At 36.9% G+C, this 24,067-nt stretch overlaps 1 protein-coding gene across 1 annotated transcript in view; it reads left to right on the top strand.

The window, feature by feature from the left end:
* The window catches only part of DOK6 (docking protein 6), a 456,281-nt gene that overhangs the window by 218,484 nt on the left and 213,730 nt on the right, over window positions 1-24,067 (top strand). The window lies entirely within an intron of this gene.

Genomic DNA, 24,067 nt, shown 5'->3' with positions numbered 1-24,067 from the left:
AGAGAGGGCATCCTTGTCTAGTGCCTGATTTCAAAGGGAATGCTTCCATTTTTTGCCCATTCAGTATGATATTGGCTGTTGGTTTGTCGTAAATAGCTTTTATTGTTTTGAGATACGTTCCGTCAATACCTAGTTTATTGAGGGTTTTTAGCATAAAGGGTTGTTGAATTTTGTCAAAAGCCTTTTCTGCATCAATCGAGATAATCATGTGGTTTTTGTCTTTGGTTCTGTTTATGTGGTGAATTACGTTTATGGACTTGCGTATGTTGAACCAGCCTTGCATCCCCGGGATGAATCCTACTTGATCATGGTGGATGAGCTTTTTGATATGCTGTTGCAATCGGTTTGCCAGTATTTTATTGAAGATTTTTGCATCTATGTTCATCATGGATATTGGCCTGAAATTTTCTTTTCTTGTTGAGTCTCTGCCGGGTTTTGGTATCAGGATGATGTTTGTCTCGTAAAATGATTTGGCCTATACACCAGTAATAGACTTCAAGAGAGCCAAATCAAGAACGAACTGCCATTCACAATTGCTACAAAGAGAATAAAGTACCTAGGAATACAACTAACAAGGAACGTAAAGGACCTCTTCAAGGAGAACTACAAGCCATTGCTCAACGAAATAAGAGAGGATACAAACAGATGGAGAAACATTCCATGTTCATGGTTAGGAAGAATCAACATCGTGAAAATGGCCATACTGCCCAAAGTAATTTACAGATTCAACGCTATTCCCATCAAGCTACCAATGACCTTCTTCACAGAACTGGAAAAAAACACCTTAAACTTCATATGGAACCAAAAGAGAGCCCGCATAGCCAAGTCAATTCTAAGCAAAAAGAACAAAGCGGGAGGCATCACACTACCGGACTTCAAACTATACTACAAGGCTACAGTAATCAAAACAGCATGGTACTGGTACCAAAACAGAGATATAGACCAATGGAACAGAACAGAGGCCTCACAGGAAATACAACATACCCACAACCATCTGATCTTCGACAAACCTGACAAAAACAAGCAATGGGGAAAGGACTCCCTGTTTAATAAATGGTGTTGGGAAAACTGGCTAGCCATGTGCAGAAAGCAGAAACAGGACCCCTTCCTGACACCTTACACCAAAATTAACTCCAGATGGATTAAAGACTTAAACATCAGACCTAATACCATAAAAACCTTAGAAGAAAATCTAGGCAAAACCATTCAGGACATAGGTGTAGGCAAGGACTTCATGACCAAAACGCCAAAAGCAATGGCAACAAAAGCCAAAATAGACAAATGGGACCTAATCAAACTCTACAGCTTCTGCACGGCAAAAGAAACAGTCAGTAGAGTGAATCGGCAACCAACAGAATGGGAAAAAATTTTTGCAGTCTACCCATCTGACAAGGGGCTGATATCCAGAATTTACAAAGAACTAAAGCAGATCTACAAGAAAAAAACAGACAAGCCCATTCAAAAATGGGCAAAGGATATGAACAGATACTTTACAAAAGAAGACATACAGGAGGCCAACAAACATATGAAAAAATGCTCATCATCACTGGTCATCAGAGAAATGCAAATTAAAACCACACTGAGATACCATCTCACACCAGTTAGAATGGCGATCATTAAAAAATCGGGAAACAACAGATGCTGGAGAGGATGTGGAGAAATAGGAACACTTTTACACTGTTGGTGGGAATGTAAATTAATTCAACCATTGTGGAAGACAGTGTGGCGATTCCTCAAGGACCTAAAAATAGAAATCCCATTTGACCCAGCAATCCCATTACTGGGTATATATCCAAAGGATTATAAATCATTCTACTACAAGGACACGTGCACACGAATGTTCATTGCAGCACTGTTTACAATAGCAAAGACCTGGAACCAACCCAAATGCCCAACGATGATAGACTGGATAGGGAAAATGTGGTACATATACACCATGGAATATTATGCAGCCATCAAAAACGATGAGTTCACGTCCTTTATAGGGACATGGATGAACCTGGAAACCATCATTCTCAGCAAACTGACACAAGAGCAGAAAATCAAACACCGTATATTCTCGCTCATAGGCGGGTGTTGAACAATGAGAACACATGGACACAGGGAGGGGAGCACTACACACTGGGGTCTGTTGGGGGGAAATGGGGGAGGGGTGGGGGGTGGGGAGGTGGGAAGAGATAGCATGGGGAGAAATGACAGATACAGGTGAGGGGACGGAAGGCAGCAAAGCACACTGCCATGTGTGTACCTATGCAACAATCTTGCATGTTCATCACATGTACCCCAAAACCTAAAATGCAATAAAAAAAAAAAAGAAAAAAAAAAAAAAAAAAAAAAAAAAAAAAAAAAAAAAAAAAAAATCAAAATAATAACGAGCATAAACCCAAGATTAAAAGGAACCCTCAGTTCAAGTTATAAATATATTTAAAATCTTATAATTAAGTCTTCAATCTATTTTGATTTGATGTTTGGATATGGTGTAAGACAAAGGTCTAATTTTATTATTTTCTATGTGAATTTTCAATTTTCCAACACTATTTGTTGAAAAGCTTATCCTTTGCCTACTGTGTGTTCTTGGCACCCCTGTTGAACATCAGTGTACTATATATGCATGGATTCCTTTCTGGGCTCTCTGTTCTGTTCCATAGGTCTATATATCTGCCTTCATGTCAGTATTATACTGTTTTGACTACAGTAACCTTGTATTATATTTGAAATCAGTAAGTGTGATACCTCTAGCTTTTTTCCTGTTTCTCAAGAATGATTTGAATATTCATAGTCTTCTGTGCTTCCATATGAATTGTAGAATTTTTTTCTATTTTCATTAAAAAAGTCATTGAAATTTTGGTAGGGATTACATTGAATCTGAGGATTGTTTTGGGTAGGATGTTCTTCTGTTTTTTGGTATCTTTTTGAATTTCTTTCATGAATGTTTATATTTTTAAGTATACAAATCTTTCACTTAACTTTTAGTTAAGTTTATTCCTAAGTATGTTATTCTTAATTTTTTGTGCCCCTCCCCCACCTCGCCCTGTTATTCTTTATAACGTGGTATGGTAAAACTTCTAGAAGAAAACGTAGGGAAAAATTATACGTCCTTGGTCTAGAAAAATGATTTCATGGATATAATACAGAAAACCCAGATAACAAATATAAAAATAGGTAAATGGAATTGTGTCAAACTAAAAAGCTTCTAAACAGCAAAGAAAGATATCAACAGAATAAAAAGGCAAACTACAGAATGAGGAAAGCACTCCCAAACAATCCACCTGATAAGTGGTTAATTTCCAGAATATATTAGGTATGTATGCACCTCAATAGCCAATAAATAAATTATCCAGTTCAAAAACAGACATCTTTCCAAAGAAGACATACAGATGCAGTTGGTCAACAGATATGTGAAAGGTGCTCTGAACATAACTAATTATTATAAACATGTAGATCAAAACCACAATGAGTACTATGAATATGTAAATCAAATCTGTCAGGATGGCTATTACAAAAAAAACATAACAGGTAATAAGACAATTGTCAGTGAGTATGTGGAGAAATTGGAACCCTAGTCTATTGTTAATGGGAATGCAAATTGATGCAGCTGTTATAGAAAACAGTATAGAAGTTCCTCAAAACATCAAAAAGAGAATTACCATATGATCCAGCAATCCAATTTCTAAGTATTTATCCAAAATAATTAAAACCTGTATCTTAAAGAGATGTTAACACCCCTATGTTTATTGCAGCACTATTCACAGTAGCCGAGACATGAAAACAACCTGTATGTTGATCAGTTGATGAATGGATAAAGAAAATGTGGAATATACATACAATAGAGTAGTGTTCAATCTTTAAAAAGAAGGAAATTCTGCAATTTCAACAACATGGATGAATTTTGAGAGCATTATGCTAAGTGAAATAAGCCAGTCACAAACAGCAAGCAAGCAAACACTGCATGATTTTACTTGTATCAGGTATCTAAAATAGTCAAAGTCGTAAACCTAAAGAATGGAATAGTAGTTGCCAGAAGGCAGGGGAAGGGGAATTCAGGAGCTAATCAATGGACATAAAGTATCAGTTAAGCAAGGTAAATAAGCTTTAGAGATCTGCTGTACAACCTTGCACCTCTACTCATCAATAATGTATTGCCCTTTAAAAATTTTGTTAAGAGGGTAGATCTCATGTTAAGTGTTCTTATCACAATAAAATAAAATTTTAAGATGGGGAAAATGAGTTATCACATTTATTTCCCATGAAAATGTAGGTAAAAGTATATTCTCATAATGGGCAATAGGAATATGAATGATTTTCCTTAGTTTTTCAAGAAAACTGGCGATTGCTATTAAATAAACATGCATATCATTGATTCTATGAACTTCTTTGGGAATATATCTCATATAAGCATGCATACTAATACATGAGGATATAGGTTTAGGAACATTAAGTATATTATGTATAATGGCAAAAAACTGGAAATGTATCCGTATCAAGAAAATAGTTGAGCATTTATAGTGTATCCTTATTCCATGAAATATTTTGCAATCACTAAAAAGAATTCTAATTAAATCCTTTGAAAAGATTTCAATCAAACTTAGTTCTTCAGGCAAAGCAACCAACCAAGAAGTCTACAATGAGCACAGTTGGCCCTCTGCATCTGTGGATACTGCATCTTTGGAGTCAACCAGCAGTGAATCAAAAATATATTGGAAGAAAAATAAGAGTACACCAACAAAAAAACAATACAAATTAGGAAATATAGTATAACAATGATTAACATGGCATTTAAATTGTATTACATAAGTAATTAAGAGGTACTTTAAACTATTCGAGAGGTTATATGCAAAGACTACAGCATTTTAGGTAAGAAATTTGAGAGTTAGGGAATAACTGGTGTTTGAGAGGATTTTTAAACCAATTCCCCATGGATATTTAGGAGCAACTTTAATCACATATTTCAAGGAAACAGAAGGAGACAGAGTTTTAACAACTGCCACCTAGGGTAAGGGAGGATGATGGTGAAGTGGATGGAAAGGGAAAATGGACAAAAAAGGAAAGGCGGGACAACTTTTGTGTACCCATAAAAATTAAAAATACAAAAAGAAAATAGAAGATAAAATGAATAAAAGAAAACACCAAGTATACAGTTTATTCTATGTACATGAAATTACTCATATGTTAAATTTGTACATAAATGTGTTCAGTTCTTTTAAGTAAGTTAATCATCAAGAAATGCAAATTAAAAATAAGTGAAGTTGGCCGGGCGCGGTGGCTCAAGCCTGTAATCCCAGGACTTTGGGAGGCCGAGGCGGGTGGATCACGAGGTCAAGAGAGTGAGACCATCCTGGTCAACATGGTGAAACCCCGTCTCTACTAAAAATACAAAAAAATGAGCTGGGCATGGTGGCGCGTGCCTGTAATCCCAGCTACTCAGGAGGCTGAGGCAGGAGAATTGCCTGAACCCAGGAGGCGGAGGTTGCGATGAGCCGAGATGGCGCCATTGCACTCCAGCCTGAGTAACAAGAGCGAAACTCCATCTCAGAAGAAAAAAAAAAAAACTAAGTGAAGTGCATGGTTATGCATCTATCAGCATAACTAACATTTCTTTAAAATTAGTGACACCACCATGTGCTTGTGAGGATACAGAAAAACTAGATCTTTCATATGTTGCTGATTGGAAATGTAAAATGCTATAGTCTGGAAAATTGTTTGGCAGCTTCTTATAAAATTAAACATGCCATTACCATATAACCTAGAAATTATACTCTTAGGCATTTATCCCAGAAAAAGGAACAAAAAAAGTTTACACACACACACCCTTGTACCTGAATGTTCATACTAGCTTTGTTTGTAAGAGCCCAAAACTGGAAAGAAGTCAGATGTCCTTGAACAAACTTTGGTATCTTTGTACCATGAAATACTCTTCACCAGTACAAAAAAGAAGAAATTTTATGCAGCAACCTGGATAAATCTTAAGGGGATTACGCTAAGCAACAAAAAGCACATCCCAAAATAGATACCAGGTGATTCTGTTTACTTATTTTCAATGACAGATTTTAGAAATAGGGGACAGATTAGTAGTTGTGAAAAGTTAGGAATGGGGTTGGAAGTGTGAGGACAGGAAGGCTGTATGGTAGTTAAAATGTAACAGAGCTTGTATTGGAACTGTGCACCGTTGATTGTGGTGGTACGTACACAAGCCTACGCAAGTGATAAATTATATAAAACTTACACACACGTACATGTATAAGTAAAACCGGGGAAATCGCAATGAGATCAGTGGACTATCAATGTCAATATCCTGGTTGTGATATTATACTACCATTCTGCAAAATGTGACCTTGGGAGAAACTGGACAAAGTGTGCACAGGATGTCTCTGTATCATTTCTCATAACTACATGTGAGTTTACAATCATCTCAGTAAAATTTTCAATAAAAAGTAAATTAGGTTTATGTCTATGATCTTAAGGTTATCTGTAGTATATTTTTAAGTCAAAAAAAAAAAAAACAGGATGGGAAGACAGTTGCAGAAAAACATGTTTCATACGATTCTCTTACGGTAAAAAGAAACTAAGTACAAAACCAGAAATAATTCTCAACCCTTGCGTGTGTGGCTTGTGCATTTTATGAGCACAAAGAGACTGTGTGTGCAAGGGGGCACATGTGTGAGGGTGCATGTGTGCAAGGGTGCGTATGTGTGTGTTGCTCTGACATAGAGGCCGTGCATGAGCTGCTCCCCTGCTTACCCCAGCCCGGCACCAACACCTCACCCAACTGACTCCCACATTTTCTTCCATTTTCAGCATAAGGGTCACCTCCTTTGTGCCTCCTCATGGTGCTTAGTGCCTCTGCCCCCCACTCCTATAGCACCCTAAAGCTGGGTTTTACACTGTCTGTTCAGGGTCTCTCTACTCGGCCAGAATTTATCTCAGTAGGGACATCCCCATATTGGCTGGCTTATACCCCTGTATTCCTAGCACCACATGCTAATAAAAATGCGTTGAATTATAGATTAATACCTAAGTAAAATATGTGTTTGCTTTATTATAATGATGTATTTATTTTTTGTTTCAAAGAAAAAAAATTTTTGAGACAGGGTCTTGCTCTGTTGCCTAGGCTGAAGTGCAGTGGCATGATCACAGCTCACTGCAGCCTCTACCTCCCTGACTCAGTCAACCCTCCTACCTGTGGTTGGGACTACAGCTGTGTGCCACTTTGCCCGGCTAATTTTTTGTATTTTTTGTAGAGATGAGGTTTTGTTATGTTGCTCAGGCTGGTCTCAAACTCCTGGGCTCAAGTGATCTACCCACCTCTGCCTCCCAAAGTCCTAGGATTACAGCCATGAGCCACGGTGCCCAGCCTATTGCTTTTTCCAAAACAAATTTTGAAGACTTATTTAATAGTACCATGGGAAATATTATTTAAATTGCCAGACAAAAGATTGCTATGTGCTTGTGATAATGAGAGTGAATGACTAGCGTGCTGTGTGTGTGTGGGTACATTTATGTGTAAAATCGGTTATGGCACACCAGGCCTGTTGCAGTAACTCTGCAAGTAAAACATTGCTGTATAAAAATGAGAAATTCAACATTTTGCCTATTCGTTAAACAGAGAGCCCTTCTTTCTTTTTTTGAGTGCGTTCCAGTCTCAATGCAATGGCTAGTAAATGAAAAAGGAAATGATGTTGATGTCAGAAACTCAAAGTTTGGTTAATATATTCTGCTTACCTTCCTTAAGGAAAAAAAAAAGAGGAAGAAAAGAGTGTAACTGTGTCAGCATATGCAGCCTAAAAACTCACCTTCAAATAATTTTAACTCTGAATTACCCGATTAATTTCCTAAATAGTTACATGAAGCATCGAATGCATTCCGTAATATAATGAGGATATTTTTATAGGTTCTTCCATCCAAAATAAGTAATAGAGTATGTTTCAACTGAATAAATTCTCCCACATGAAAAACTGTGAAAGCAAATTTGTGTAAATTCCAAATCTCAATATATTTATACATTTATAATTAACATTTTTAAGTTTTCTGAGTATTACCTTGTACCTGAAATACCTGGTTATCAGTTTATCACATTTCAGTTTATTTAAATTTTATTTCTCAAATTCTATGTCATTATTTCAAAGAGAACATTATTTACTACAGTAACACCTTTTCCCAGTAATGATTTGTGTTAGGCAATATATTTGTGTCTTATAATATCATCACTAATTTTTCTAAACAATTTTTTTCAGAGAAGTCTCCATAGTTTTCTGCTTTGCAGATTTGGCATAATGTTTCCTATCACAAGTCATCTAGAAAAGATGCTGTCAAAAATCATCCTTGAATTCAAAATGACAGGGAGTAGGCATACATTTCAGCCTTTCTTTCCATTGGCATTTTTCAGCTTTACTGAGGCATAATTGGCAAGTAAAAATTCTGTTTATGTAAGGCATACAACTGGATGTTTCAATATATGTATACTTCATAAAATGGTCATCACAAGCTAATTAAAATATCTGTCACTTCACATAATTATCACTTTCTTTTCTCTCTCTCTCTCTGTGTGTGTGTGTAGAATACTTAAGATCTAACCTGTTAGCAAATAGATGCAATCACAAAACCTGTATTGGTTTCAATCTGTGGCATAGAACCTGTGAATAGAAATTTGTTTTACATCTGTGTTAAAGCTCTAGACACTAAACAAATAATCTGTACTTGGACATAGGTGAATGGAGTCTACTGTAAAGTCCAATTATTATTTATTAGCATAACATATATGAATATATAAAGAGTATATATGTATACACACACACACACAAACACACACACACACACACACACACACACAGGTGTATATTATTTTACCAAAAATATTTTCACTTGTTTTTTTTTTAAAGCATTTCTGTTTTCCTATTTGGAAATCCTTTTGAAGCATGTAGATTATATCCAATGGATTATAAATTGTTCTGTTATAAAGACACATGCACACATATGTTCATCACAGCACTGTTTACAATAACAAAGACCTGAAACCAACCCAAATGCCCATTAAGGATAGACTGGATAAAGAAAATGTGGCACATATACACCATGGAATACTATGCAGCCATAAAAAAGGATGAGTTCATGTCCTTTTTAGGGACATGGATGAACCTGGAAACCATCATTCTCAGCAAACTGACATAAGAACAGAAAATCAAACACTGCATGTTCTCACTCGTAGGCAGCTATTGAACAATGAGAACACATGGACACAGAGAGGGAACCATCACACACTGGGGTCTGTTGGGGGGGTAGGGGAGGGACAGCAGGGGGTAGGGAGGTTGAGGCGGGATAACATGGGGAGAAATGCCAGATATAGATGACAGGGGGATGGAGGCAGCAAACCACATTGCCATGTATGTACCTATGCAACAATCCTGCATGTTCTGCCCATGTACCCCAGAACCTAAAGTGCAATAAAATAAGAGGAAAGTTCCCTCATATAAAAGTTGTAATAGTTCAGGTGTGCATCCCAGATTATAGAACTTTTCATCTTTATGGCCAAAATGCTGATTTAATAAAAAGTAAGATAGTAAAGCAACTAATAGATTTTAATGATGTTAGATCAGTAGTATAGTCAAATATGACTTTAAGTTGTTGCAAATATAGTTTATATAACCCCAAATAACAGCGGGTATATATCCAGGACAAAGGAGAAAATCAATTCATTGCATTTAAGAAGCCAACTTTGGTATGACATTAGAAAAATTATTCACTGCTGCCGCTCAGAGTTATATGATCTGTGGGCAAATATAATACTTCAGTTTCATGTGATGTCAGCCCAACACTTTTATGGACATTCCATTACTTTGGAGAAAATGGGAAACATTTCTGTTTACTGATTGTTCAATACAATAGACAACTTGAACAAAGCTGGAACAACTTATATTTCTAGCTGACTCAGTCACTGGAATAGAATTGCTGGTTTATAACCATCTGTTTCTCAGCCATCCTGCTAAGAGATGTGGAAGAAATCATTAAAAACACAATATAGTGGCCTTATGTGATCTGAAATGTATTGAGATTTTGAAGTTAATTCTTTAGAGAAAGTGGAATGCTGTATTGCAATGTCAGTGTAATGAGACTTTAAATTTTTAATGCTCTTCACAAATTCACATTGAAGAAAAATACCAAACCTTAAGCTGCATACACCTCCATCAAAAGTTTACATTATTTGGGTGATATTTGGGTATCGTGTTGTCAGATTGGCATAACAAACCAGACACAGAGCTGATTTAAGCAAAGTTTAATGTGAGTAAACTACCCTGCAATATCCCACCTCTGATGTATATCGGATATTGGTGAAATGGGTGTATTCAGTTGAAAGTTGTTTCTGTTTGACACCAAGATCATAACCAAGGTGAACTGATTTCATTTAGGATGAGTGTAGCTAACACATTTTTTTCCAAAAGAGCTTCTTGGATTTAGGACATTGGAAATGAGAAAGGAATAAGTTCCCAGCGGGAGAAAAATATATAATTTAAGGATAGACAATAAAGTGTGATATGCAAAATACTGATGTATCTGGTATCATCACTCACTAAACACTGTTGAACAGTAGAAATTAATGGCATAAGAATAAAGTCCAGAAATCCAGTACATATCCTAAGAGGCTTCTCTTCCTGTTCCCTGCTTCAGTGGAGTTTGACAGTTATACTGGTCTTGCTTTGTTTCCTTGCCTTTGAACTTCATGAAGAGTAGAAAGAGCTGCCACTCTGCGCTGCACGTCACCCCAGCACCCCTCACCTGCAGCATGCCATGCTCATTGCTGGGCTTCCCAGGCCTGGTCTTCCCCTCGCTTTACACAACGAAACCCAAGCTGGCCCTGTGCCTCTTCTCTAAGCCAACCAAGTAGATGTTTACAAAGGTCAACCAAGTTCCAGAAAGTGACTTTAAAACTAACTACTACATGTGTAAAAATTTAGAAACTACTTTTTTTTTTAAGTTTTATGAGCAATTAACATAGAGTATCAGCTGGAAAATGGTTGTTGGGGAGTCGTCATTGTCATTCTTATTTTTGTACATTAAGAAAATATACTTCTGCTTTATTTGCAGAATTTACATAAAGCATATTACCTTGCTGTCTCACTTCAAAGTTTTACCATATGCTACTCTGTTACACAGAATATTGCTTTTTTAAGAAACTAAGCCCTCTATAATTGGGTGCCAGACTTTTTAAAATCTTTGTAGCAAAAAAAAAAATGGTTTGAATATTTTTATGCAGATAAAAACAAAACCTTCTATTTGAAGTGCTGAATGAGGACTTAAAAATATTGTATATGTTTCTTAAAGTAGCAATCTGTCTTAATAAGCTGACAACAGTATCCAAGACTTTTAAATGTAAGCTTTCTAGAAAATGGTCTAAACAATTAATATCCAGTAGTACAAAGACCTCAGGACTGAGTTTACTTTTTACCAACTTGTCCTTTATATATCCATATATTTGTTGTTGTTGTTGTTGTTGTTGTTTTAAAAAAAAAAAAAAAAAAAGGAAGAAAGAAAGAAAGGCCAGGCACAGTGGCTCACGCCTTTAATCCTAGCATTTTGGGAGGCCAGTGCAGGTGAATCACGATATCAGGAGTCCAAGACAAGCCTGAGCAACATGGTGAAACCCCATATCTACTAAAAATACAAAAATTAGCCTGGCGTGGTGGTGCGTGCCTGTAATCCCAGCTACTCAGGAGGCTGAGTCAGGAGAATTGCTTGAACCCAGGAGACAGAGGTTGCAGTGAGCCAAGATCGTGCCATTGCACTCCAACCTGTGTGAAAAAAAAATAATAACTACAAACAGATTAGGAAGAAGTTTTTTGTTTTTTGTTTTTTGTCTGTTTGTTTTTATTGTAATTTAGGTTCTGGGGTACATATGTAGATCATGCAGGATTGTTGCATAGGTACTTATATGGCAAGGTGGTTTGCTGCCTTCATCCCCTATATCTGATACTTCTTCCCTCATTATCCCTCCCCACCCAGCAGTCCCTCCCCTGGACCCTGCCTACTGACCGCAGTGTGTGATGCTCCCCTCCCTGGAAGAAGTTTTTTAAATGCATTGTGCTCTGGTATCACAAAGCAGAGTCTTAGGCTGGGAATGGTGGCTCACACCTGTAATTTCAACACTTTAGGAGGTTGAGGTGGGAGGATAGATTGAGCCCAGGAAGTCGAGGCTGCTGTGATCTGCAACTGTAACACGCCCTCCAGCTTGGATGAGAGAAATCCTGTAAAAACAGAAAGAGGGAGGAGAAAAAAGAGAGAGAGAAAGACAAGGCAGAGCAATAGTATAAAATGAGTTTGTTGTGGGTCGATTTGTGTCCCCACAAAATACATATTCAGTCCTAAGCTCAAGTACTTGTGCATGTGACCTTATGCAGTAGTAGGGTGTTTTAGATGTCATCAAGTCAAGATGAGTTTATACCAGTTTAGTGTCGGCCCTAAATACAAGGACTGATACCTTCGAGACAAAAGAGGGAAATATTTGGAAACTGAAACACAGAGGAGACATGAAAAGAAGAAAGTCACATGGAGATGGAAAGAGGCAGCTACAACTGAGAAATGTCAAGCCTTGCCATCAACCACCAGGAGAGAGGCATGGGAAAGATTCTCCCTTAGCCCCTCCAGAAGAAGCCAACCCTGCTGACTCCTGCACTTAGAAATTCCAGCCTGGAGAACTGTGCCAGAATACATTTCTGTTGCTTTAAACCACTCACTTTGTGATCATTTTTACGGTAGTCCTAGGAAACGAATACAGAGCTCTTCCAAATCAAGTTTCAAAATTGTCACTTGTGGTAGACTAAATGGCTTCCAGCAGGTAGGTGCATGGAAAAAGGCATGCTGTGTATAAAGGCAAACAAGAAATAATGAAATTCCTCTGTGTTTTTAAAGAAGCAGGTTTAGAGGCAGGGGCAGAAGAGCGGAGACAGCTAAGCAGGGTTTAAGAGTTTTGTATTAGTCTATTTTCATGGGGCTGATAAAGACATACCTAAGACTGGGTAACTTATAAAGAAAAGAGGTTTTAATGGATTCATGGTTCCATGTGGCTGGGGAGGCCTCACGATCATGGCAGACAGTGAAAAGTACATCTTAAATGGCAGCAGACAAGAGAATGAAGGCCAACCAAAAGGCGATTCCCCTTATAAAACCATCAGGTCTTGTGAGACGTATTCACTACCATGAGAATAGTACTACAGCGTGTGAGAAACCGGCCCCCTGATTCAATTATCTCCCACCAGCCCCCTCCCACAACACATGGGAATTATGGGAGCTGCAATTCAAGATGAGATTTCGGTGGGGACACAGCCAAACCATATCAAGTTTGGACTTTGTTTTGGATGCAAGTGGTTCAAATACAAATTATTTATTTTTAAATAAAAATAATGATTTTTTTCTGATCATCAAAGTGATATAGAACTTCTGTCTCCAAAAATGAGGTCAATGTTATATACAAAAAAAAAAAAAATCACACAACACAAAATGCCTAAAATCCAGTCCTAAGTAAATATAACAAACATTTAAATGCTTAATTCAACTTATAAGAAAGGAGATGCTACAAAAAAACGAAATGGAGAGAACATTTTGAAACAAAATGGAGTGGATTGGAGATAAAGCAAGGAAAGCCAAAGAGGAGTAAGCTGGACCTGCGAGCCTGTGCTCACCCCAGAGGAACACAGAGCACAACACGCATGCCTTTCGCAGCTGTGACTGCGGACCAGGAGAGAGTGCCTGGAGCGTCTATAGCCTGAGATCTCAGAACTGAAAGCTTTCCGTTAGAACTGATTGAAGAAAAAAAACAAATCCAAACAGAGGAAAATGACTAGGCTTCTGTGAACAGGTCAATCCCACACCTGCCTGGCTGATATTTTTGTGTCATCACACCACCTTCATGATCATGGGTGTCCAGACCCATGCTAAAGAATTCCTCTAAAATGACCCAGGAGCTGTAATTCACCTTCAGCATGACATGCCTCTTAGAATTCTCATGTGCAACTTCTAAAATGTAGACTTACCAGGAATGATGACCAAAATCGTGAGTAAACAAGCACCGTGAGTAAAAGTTAGAACACAAATTCATTGCAGTGCTTCATATGAAATAGAAAACTTAATGAACTAATTATCCACTGGTTGTTATTGGCATAGGATACAAAATAATTTGCATCAATTAAAACTAATGATGTAAATTTGTATTTATTGACTTGAAAAGATGTACATGGTAAATTAAGTCAAAAATCTCATTAAGTAATGTGCACCATGAAGTTATCCTGGTGTTGTGAACATGTGTTTAAACATATACATGCACACATATGTACAAATATACATACAAGTATATGTTTGTTATAAAACATGAGGTATTGCCTAGATTTTCTTCTAAGGTTTTTATGGTATTAGGTCTGATGTTTAAGTCTTTAATCCATCTGGAGTTAATTTTGGTGTAAGGTGTCAGGAAGGGGTCCTGTTTCTGCTTTCTGCACATGGCTAGCCAGTTTTCCCAACACCATTTATTAAACAGGGAGTCCTTTCCCCATTGCTTGTTTTTGTCAGGTTTGTCGAAGATCAGATGGTTGTGGGTATGTTGTATTTCCTGTGAGGCCTCTGTTCTGTTCCATTGGTCTATATCTCTGTTTTGGTACCAGTACCATGCTGTTTTGATTACTGTAGCCTTGTAGTATAGTTTGAAGTCCGGTAGTGTGATGCCTCCCGCTTTGTTCTTTTTGCTTAGAATTGACTTGGCTATGCGGGCTCTCTTTTGGTTCCATATGAAGTTTAAGGTGTTTTTTTCCAGTTCTGTGAAGAAGGTCATTGGTAGCTTGATGGGAATAGCGTTGAATCTGTAAATTACTTTGGGCAGTATGGCCATTTTCACGATGTTGATTCTTCCTAACCATGAACATGGAATGTTTCTCCATCTGTTTGTATCCTCTCTTATTTCGTTGAGCAATGGCTTGTAGTTCTCCTTGAAGAGGTCCTTTACGTTCCTTGTTAGTTGTATTCCTAGGTACTTTATTCTCTTTGTAGCAATTGTGAATGGCAGTTCGTTCTTGATTTGGCTCTCTTGAAGTCTATTACTGGTGTATAGGAATGCTTGTGATTTTTGCACGTTGATTTTGTATCCTGAGACTTTGCTGAAGTTGTTTATCAGTTTCAGGAGATTTTGGGCTGAGATGATGGGGTCTTCCATTCAGGACATAGGTGTAGGCAAGGACTTCATGACCAAAACGCCAAAAGCAATGGCAACAAAAGCCAAAATAGACAAATGGGACCTAATCAAACTCCACAGCTTCTGCACGGCAAAAGAAACAGTCAGTAGAGTGAATCGGCAACCAACAGAATGGGAAAAAATTTTTGCAGTCTACCCATCTGACAAGGGGCTGATATCCAGAATTTACAAAGAACTAAAGCAGATCTACAAGAAAAAAACAAACAAGCCCATTCAAAAATGGGCAAAGGATATGAACAGACACTTTACAAAAGAAGACATACAGGAGGCCAACAAACATATGAAAAAATGCTCATCATCACTGGTCATCAGAGAAATGCAAATCAAAACCACACTGAGATACCATCTCACACCAGTTAGAATGGCGATCATTAAAAAATCGGGAAACAACAGATGCTGGAGAGGATGTGGAGAAATAGGAACACTTTTACACTGTTGGTGGGAATGTAAATTAATTCAACCATTGTGGAAGACAGTGTGGCGATTCCTCAAGGACCTAAAAATAGAAATCCCATTTGACCCAGCAATCCCATTACTGGGTATATATCCAAAGGATTATAAATCATTCTACTACAAGGACACGTGCACACGAATGTTCATTGCAGCACTGTTTACAATAGCAAAGACCTGGAACCAACCCAAATGCCCAACGATGATAGACTGGATAGGGAAAATGTGGTACATATACACCATGGAATATTATGCAGCCATCAAAAACGATGAGTTCACGTCCTTTATAGGGACATGGATGAACCTGGAAACCATCATTCTCAGCAAACTGACACAAGAGCAGAAAATCAAACACCGTATATTCTCGCTCATAGGCGGGTGTTGAACAATGAGAACACATGGACACAGGGAGGGGAGCACTACACACTGGGGTCTGTTGGGGGGAAATGGGGGAGGGGTGGGGGGTGGGGAGGTGGGAAGAGATAGCATGGGGAGAAATGACAGATACAGGTGAGGGGACGGAAGGCAGCAAAGCACACTGCCATGTGTGTACCTATGCAACAATCTTGCATGTTCATCACATGTACCCCAAAACCTAAAATGCAATAAAAAAAAAAAGAAAAAAGAAAAAAGAAAAAAAAAAAAAAAAAAAAACATGAGGTACTGAAAAGGTATATTAATGATTGTGTCTTGGTAAGAAAATATCAAGGAGTAATAAGTGATGTTTCCTTTATATTTTTATATTCTAAAAGTTAATTAGTATGTGTTTTTTGTATTTTATGTACATAGACAACAAATATTACAAACACTGATGAACCTACCACCTTATTAAATATAACACAGTATAAATATGTGATGTATGTTTTAATACAATTATATCAATCCCTAAAATTATATTTCAATTCTTTACATGCTTTCTTTAGTAGACATTTGTGATTTTACTCACATGGTAACATGTATTTTTAGATTGCTTTGCATGTTTTGAAATATATATAAATGAGTTTCATCCTCCATTCTTTGGCAAGTTGCCATTTTTGCCCTTCAGGTTGTATGTGTGAACATCTTCACTTTGATACATATCACCCTACTTTATATCATTCCACAATTACACTAGGCTATATTTTTGATACCTAAAATATGTCAATTCACTCAAAGTTTGCATCCATCAGTATAATTACATGGTTTTTTTTTTCCTTTAAGGAGTGAATAGGATGAAATACATTAATATGAACACATTTCCTGATATTTAACCTTTGAGAGGAAAGGTCATGGATAAGAGCATACCCTGCAGCCAGATTGAGTTCTCATTACTCCTCTCTGCACCTCGGATTCCCCTTATGCGAATGGGGCCATAACAATCACACCCCATGGGTTCAAAATGAAGATTTAGTATCCAAATTACAATGCCTGGCATTTGATAAACAGTAGTTAATATAATCATATTTATATGTCAATAATGAATAATCTTAAAGCATTATTCTTAATGTCCTTGTAAATTCAAATATCTGAAATATGGAGGTTTTTCAGTCATATTCATGATTGAGGCACGCCTGTAAACTTTGTGTACTGTCCTAGTCAAGTTTTGGCATCAGGACATTGTGTTTTATGTACAAGGAATTTCAAAGTGTTTCTGTTTGTAAGCACTACAGCAGTTTAAATAACTGAAATGTTATTTTCATGTTGCTTTGAAACCACCTTAGCCTAGTGCACTTTTGAGGTGTATTTTTTACAAATGTAATGCTCACATCTACTTGAATGCATTCTGGTTAAATGCATTCTGATTTTTCTGGAACATTCTTCCATCCTGAATTTGGGGTTTCTTTGTATCGTGAACTGGACAAGGTCATACATCTAGCCCCAACTGCCTGGGTTTAAATCCTGCCTCCCCATGTCCTAGTGATATGTTTGGGAGAGAGTGGCTTTATCTCCGTAAGGCTTTGCCTTGACATTTTTAAAAGGATAATTATAGAACGTACTAAAATTGCTACTGATTGAGACTTAGTAAGTACTCTGTCAGTGTCAGCTATTATTACTATATTTGTTATTTTAATTTCCTTTTATTCAGATATCCTTTCGCTTCTCATTACTGATAGCGTGTACTTGTATTTCCTTCTTCTCTTTTAAAATTATATAGGATCTGTAGGAATATATATATTTTACTGTTTTGTTTTGCCAAACATGTGAGGAAACAAGAGGAAGGATTGAGGAAACTGACTTTGCAGGGAAGCAATTCTAATGGCTGACTAAGGAGTTTAAGCTGGACGAGGAGGGCAGTGAGGCCATGGGGGTGACTGAATTGAAATGGTGGGATTCACAAAGGTTGATCCTGATGGAGTTAAAAGAGGGCTGAAACTGAGACACTCATTGGAGTAAACTGGAATGACAAGAGGCATTTCAACAGAACTTTATGAAAACAGCTTTAGTGAGAGATGAGAACTTTGATTATTCGGATATCTTTTTTATGGAACATAGTTAATTCCTGAATAATAAAAGATGATGCCTGACAAATAAAAGACACACAAAAAAACATTTATTGTTGCTGATTGCGGTGTTTTGAAAAAGAAAAACATGAACTTACAGTGTATTTTAAATAAATGTAATTAAAAGTTCATTCTGATATATTTATTGTGCTTGCTTGGGAGGCTTTAATTTTTAGAAAGAAATACAGTAATCTAATTTTGTGACTTATAAATACTGTTTATACAGTAACAGATTTTGTGTTAATTTCCCTTTTGAATTTTCAGTTTCTACAGATTCAAATGCCAGAAGTATGTAATGCCCAAAGTACCTGACTGTGTGCTAAGAAAGACCACATAGGAAATCCTGTTTAATTTTCAAAAGAAATTCTTTCTGTTTATTGTGTTTTCCAGGCACACATCTTATTAGCTTATAAGCTCATTGCCTTATCTTTATTACTTTCTCCAGCCCCATAAAGAGAGAAAATAGAGACTAGAGAATTCTATGTAAGTTCACAGTTTGATAACCTTTGCCTCCTGTGAATTCAAGCTTTGTATTGTGGAAGCACATCACATTGACATCTGCAGTATTTATTTGTTTTGATAACTATTATTTCTTGGGCTGAATATATCACAAAGCTGCCTCTTAATTTCTGCAGCCGAAAGCATTTTTCTTTAGTGTGACACCAGAAAGGCTGTGAAATAAGCAATGGGATTTTGTGTTTAAGTATACTGTTGCCATTTGCTTCAAGCTATATATTTCTGTCTTTAAATGTACTACTTCTAAGAACATAGCTGTGGTTTGCTAAATTGGACTGACTTTGTTTATAAATAGTGAGGCAGATGTCAGCAGAAAATTAGATTTAATGCAGGTCACCATGGCCTCCTTAGATAAAGAACTTGGAGGTATTGAATGGAAATTGCAGAGTGACACAAAGAAAATTGAGATTTAGAGATCTGAACCACTGGCAGGTGCAACAATATTATTATTGTCTAAGGCATATGAATGTGAAACTTTAAAATAATTATTGATCCTCTCAAAAATTTCAGAAAGATAAGGATTTATAGGAATGTACCTGACTGGGAAGAGAAAAAGAAAATTGCTTGTGTTTACCACTACCACTCCTGAATCATATGGAAGTGAAATAAAGCCGTTTGATTTGTAATTGCCATTTCATTATTTCCACATGATATGGTTTCGCTCTGCATCCCCACCCAAATCTCCTGTTGAGTTGTCACCCTCCCTGTTGGAGCAGGGGCCTGGTGGGACATGATTGAATCATGGGGGTGGACTTCTCCCGTACTGTTCTCATGAGCGTTCTCAGGAGATCTTGTTGTTTGAAAGTGTGTAGCATTAACCTCTTTACTCTGTTTCTCTCTCTCTCCTACCGGCCACATAAAGATGTACCAGGTTCCCCTTGACCTTCTGTCATTATTGTAAATTTCATGAGGCCTCCCAAGAAGCAGAAGCCTGTAAAGCTTGAAGAACCATGAGCTGATTAAACCTCTTTTCTTTACAGATTACCCAAATTCAGGTAGTTCTTTACAGCATTGCAAGAATAGACTAAACACCACACTTTGTTTTTAAACTACATAGCTATTTGTGGACACTTCATCCATACATTCAAGAAAATTTTCCAGTGAATGAAAAAGATCATAAAATCTACCTAAAAAATAACAAAGAAGGTAAAATTCAACTTCATTCTAAATAATTAATTGAACCTCTATTGTCTGAATGATACTGGCTCATAATGTGCATAATCACATTTTCAAGAAAAATTATTTGTCTTCTAAGAAAGTAAGGGGACTGGAAACAGAGAGATCTAACCCAGCTAACTGTTGGCTCCATGACTTTGGGCAAACTTCTAAATTCCTCTAATGGTTGTTACTAATATTTATTGAATGCTACTGTGTTTCTCTTACTGTGTCCTACACTTTGAACTCATTTGAATCTCATATTCATTTTATGACAACACTCTTACAATGTCATTATTTTCACTTTAGGAGGCTGAAACAAAAACACAGAAAGATTACAATCACATAATTAGTAAGTGCTAGAGCCAGGATGTGAATTGAGGGAGTATTATCCAGAACCTCTACTTCTAGCTGCTATGCTATACTGCATACCTTCACCTTTCATGTTTTCCTATGCAGAAAGGAGTATTTATAGTGCTGGTAACAATAAGACATGATAGACATAAAGCCTTTGGCACCAAGTAAGACTTTAGTGAATGGTAACTATCACTATTAAGGTTTCACAAAACTTTCTCTTCTATTAATTTTTTCACGTAGAGTAAGGAACAATGAACAATACTTCTTTACTTGGGGAGTTCTAGTGTTTAATAAATCTAAAAACAACTTAGAAATTATTCATTTAATTTATTGGACCCCAAAATTATCTTCCTCTTTCCAAAACCCATCTATAGTTAAAGAAGTTAGTTTTAAAACATTTTATTATCACCATCATCATTCTTATTATCAATCATCTTATCATCTAATTGTGCCAAATAGATTTAGCAAATCATAATCATTTTGATCCTATCACAGTTAAAAATGGTAAGTATTTAAAGTACTTACAACAAAATTTTGCAGCCACTTCTATAAAACCTGCTAGCAGCATGTTTATGTTTAAAATTGTGTTCCTCTGTAATTTAAAAACAGTAATTCATTGTATTTTTCTGTTATCAGATAAAAGGAAAAAGTAATTATAGTCTCACTGCTAAGAACTTTTCAGTGTCATTTTTCACAAATATAAAATGTGTCACTTTAGTTATTTGACTATCCCATTTGATCTCTAAATGGCATACAATTAGCTGAGCAAAAGCTGAACCAGAGATGTATTTCATAAGAGTATTATTTCCTGATTTTTTTTAGCAGCCAGATTTTTTAATTAATTAATGAATTCTTATATGTAATGAGGCCACTTTTTAAGTTAGCAATACCATTTTTTTTACTATCGAATTTATAATGAATCCTGGCTTTGGAACCATTTTATCATACATATTAGAAGGGAGTTCCTTCCTAATTTGTATGTATAGGATCGTGTTTTGTATATTCGCTTACTTTATGCTGCAGGAGTTATACCAAAATCTATTTTTTTTATTTACATGCTTTCCCAGACATTTTGAAGATTAATGTTATTTTAAAGTACCTGTACACCTTGCTGTACTGGGTATCACCTATAAATTTTTATTAAGTAGCACTATGAAAGTATTTATGAGAATATACTGAAAGTTAAAACACATTCTAGAACAACTTGACTTGGTTACTGTATTGAAGATCTAAAGACTAGTTTTCTCTAGCATCTTCCATGCCCTGACTACGTAGGTGAATCTTCAAAGTGCCATTTAAAATGCTGTAAAGCAATGCAGTAGGTCACCTAAGAATGCTGTAAACTCTTTATTAGTGTCAAGACCCAATTACAATTCATTTAAGGTGATAAGTTGGAGTTGTTTTATTACATTTTCATGAGATAACCTCCTAAGAGGAGCATGTTTTATGGCCAGAGAGTAAGTTTGTTACATAATTTGTCAGGGAAGTAAATCTGTGGTTTGGTGAAATTCTCTGGTGATGCACCTTGTGAGGGTGACTTCCCTGAAATTACCTTGGTTGAGACTTCTGCTTTTAAAGATATTTTACTGTAGTCCTTACACATAAAAATGGACAACCTGAAACTAACATTGCATTCAGATGTATCGTGTCTATTATTAATAATAAATATTTGTCTTTGTTCTGAAGGTATATAAGGTTAGAAGTTTTACACTTTGGATCGAGATGCCCAGCAAAGTTAGGTCCTTACCCTCTCACAGAGAGTGGGAAGTAGCGGCTCTGTCTTCTTGGATTACTGTATTTCAAACAGATTGCTCCCAGGCACTTGGGAGAGAGACATTCCTGGTTTACAAAACTGGCAGAAGGTTTTAAAAAGATTTTTGTCTCAAAGAGGCAATTATAGTTACCAGTTTTCTACAGTATAAGCTCCAAGGAAAGGAAGGGATGGGGCCTCGGTGGTTAGGCTGCCTAGATCTCCGAGGACTGAGGGAAGAGAAGTCAGGCCTAGAGGTACCTAGGAAGTTTTTCTAAAGACTTACATATTTACTGTATGCACTCTTTGGGTCAGGCCCAGGACTCAATATTCACATAAAATATTGGAAGACTAAGAGAAGATGTTCATAAACTCAGGTATGGTCATTCTGAAACCTGTTTTTTGTTTCAACCTTTTAATGCATAAATATAATCTAAGTGATAATAAAGTTACTAAAAGGGTAGTTGATAAGTCTGTGTTTTCATGGGTAGAACCAGGGGAATTCTGAGATACGGGATAGAAAGAAATATAGCCCTATCCCTATACTCCTAGACAAAGTAAAGATCAACTCTGTATTAAAATTCATATCTGAGATGTGTCTGACACCCAGCTTTAGACAGCGCCTAGTAACACGGCTGATTCCCACGCAGAGAAACTTACCACTGCTTGTGCCCTTCCCACACTCCCCTGACCACTTCAAACCCCTGCTCAGTCCATTCACATGTGCTTCTGTTGATGATGATTACCAGAGAAAAGAAAATATTCACCTTTCTTCCTTTCTTTATTCATCAAGTCAAAAAATACGTACTAAAGGTCAACCTTGTAAAAGTTTGATTCAAGGCATTAGGAAGACAGCTGCAAACAAGCAAAGAAAAATCCATGCTGGCAAAAAGCTATAAGCTAAATGCCTATAACCCAGTGGGAGCAGGCTGGAATATGCACAACAAATAAGTAGAATGTTTAATAACTTCCTGATAAATGCTGCCAAGAAAATTGAGGCAGGAAAAACTGGTCTTAACCAAAGGAAAAGCAAACTTTCTCATGTCTTCATGACAGGACACAGTTTTACACTTTGGATCGAGATGCTATTAAAGTTAGACCCTTACCCCTTCACAGAGACTGGGAAATAGCGGCACTGTCTTCTTGGGTTACTTAGTGTTTCAAAGGGGTGGTTCCCAGTTCCTTGAGAAAAACATTCTGGCTTGCAAAACTGGCAAAAGGTTTTTAAAAGATTTTTGTCTCAAAGAGGCAATTATAGTTACCAGTTTTCTACAGTAAATGCTCCAAGGAAAGAAAGGGATGGGGCCTCTGTGGTTAGGCTGCCTGGATTTACAAGGACTGAGGAGAGAGAGATCAGGCCTAGAAGTACCTAGGAAGTGTTTCTAAAGTGTGGTCAAGCTGAGGGAAAGTTAAGACTCTTCCTGGCCTTACAGACCTGGGTAAAGACTCCTGTATAGTGAGACAGACAGGTATTGAAGAGCATGGAGTCCTGCAGTCGTGGCCCAATGCCTGATTCATATTTGTCCTACCCTGTTTAATCCAGCATTCATAACAACTAAGAAAAACAGTGCCAAGGAAGGGAGGGAGTAAGGGAGGGAAAGAGGGAAGAGAAACCCAGGAAGGAAGGGAGGAAGGGAAGAAGGGAGGGAGGGAGGAAGAGAAACCCCTTCTTCAGGTGCAGAGAGTACCAACTGAGTTGCAGCCAAGGAAAGATATTTCAGTTGGTTGTTTGCAGATATATTTAAGCCAAAAGTTGTAGCAGTGTGCATGGTGCTTTAGGGGGATGTTTCTACTGTTCATTATGATACTGGTGTAATAATTTATAAATAATTCACCTTCCTAAACTTTTCTAAGGTCTTCAAAGCACTAATGTCCTGGATGTCAAATTGATCAAGTGTGAGGATGAAGAACCTTTGAAAAGTAGCAATCTTAGAAACTTTAAATGTATATTTTGGGACACCACTCTTTTTCAATATTATTATCCACAACTTACCTTTGTATGTAAAATATAGAGATGCCACTTCACAAAACTGCATAAAATAAATTAAAATCCTCATTTTATCCTTTAAATGAATTTTATCTATAATGTACAAAAAAAAACATTGTTTCCTAAAATGATTCCTGTAGAGTCCA

Source organism: Saimiri boliviensis, chromosome 13, assembly GCF_048565385.1.
Source record: "Saimiri boliviensis isolate mSaiBol1 chromosome 13, mSaiBol1.pri, whole genome shotgun sequence".
Taxonomy (NCBI): Eukaryota; Metazoa; Chordata; class Mammalia; order Primates; family Cebidae; genus Saimiri; species Saimiri boliviensis.
Note: the sequence above shows the minus strand (reverse complement) of the source record. Positions and strands in the feature narration are given on the sequence as shown.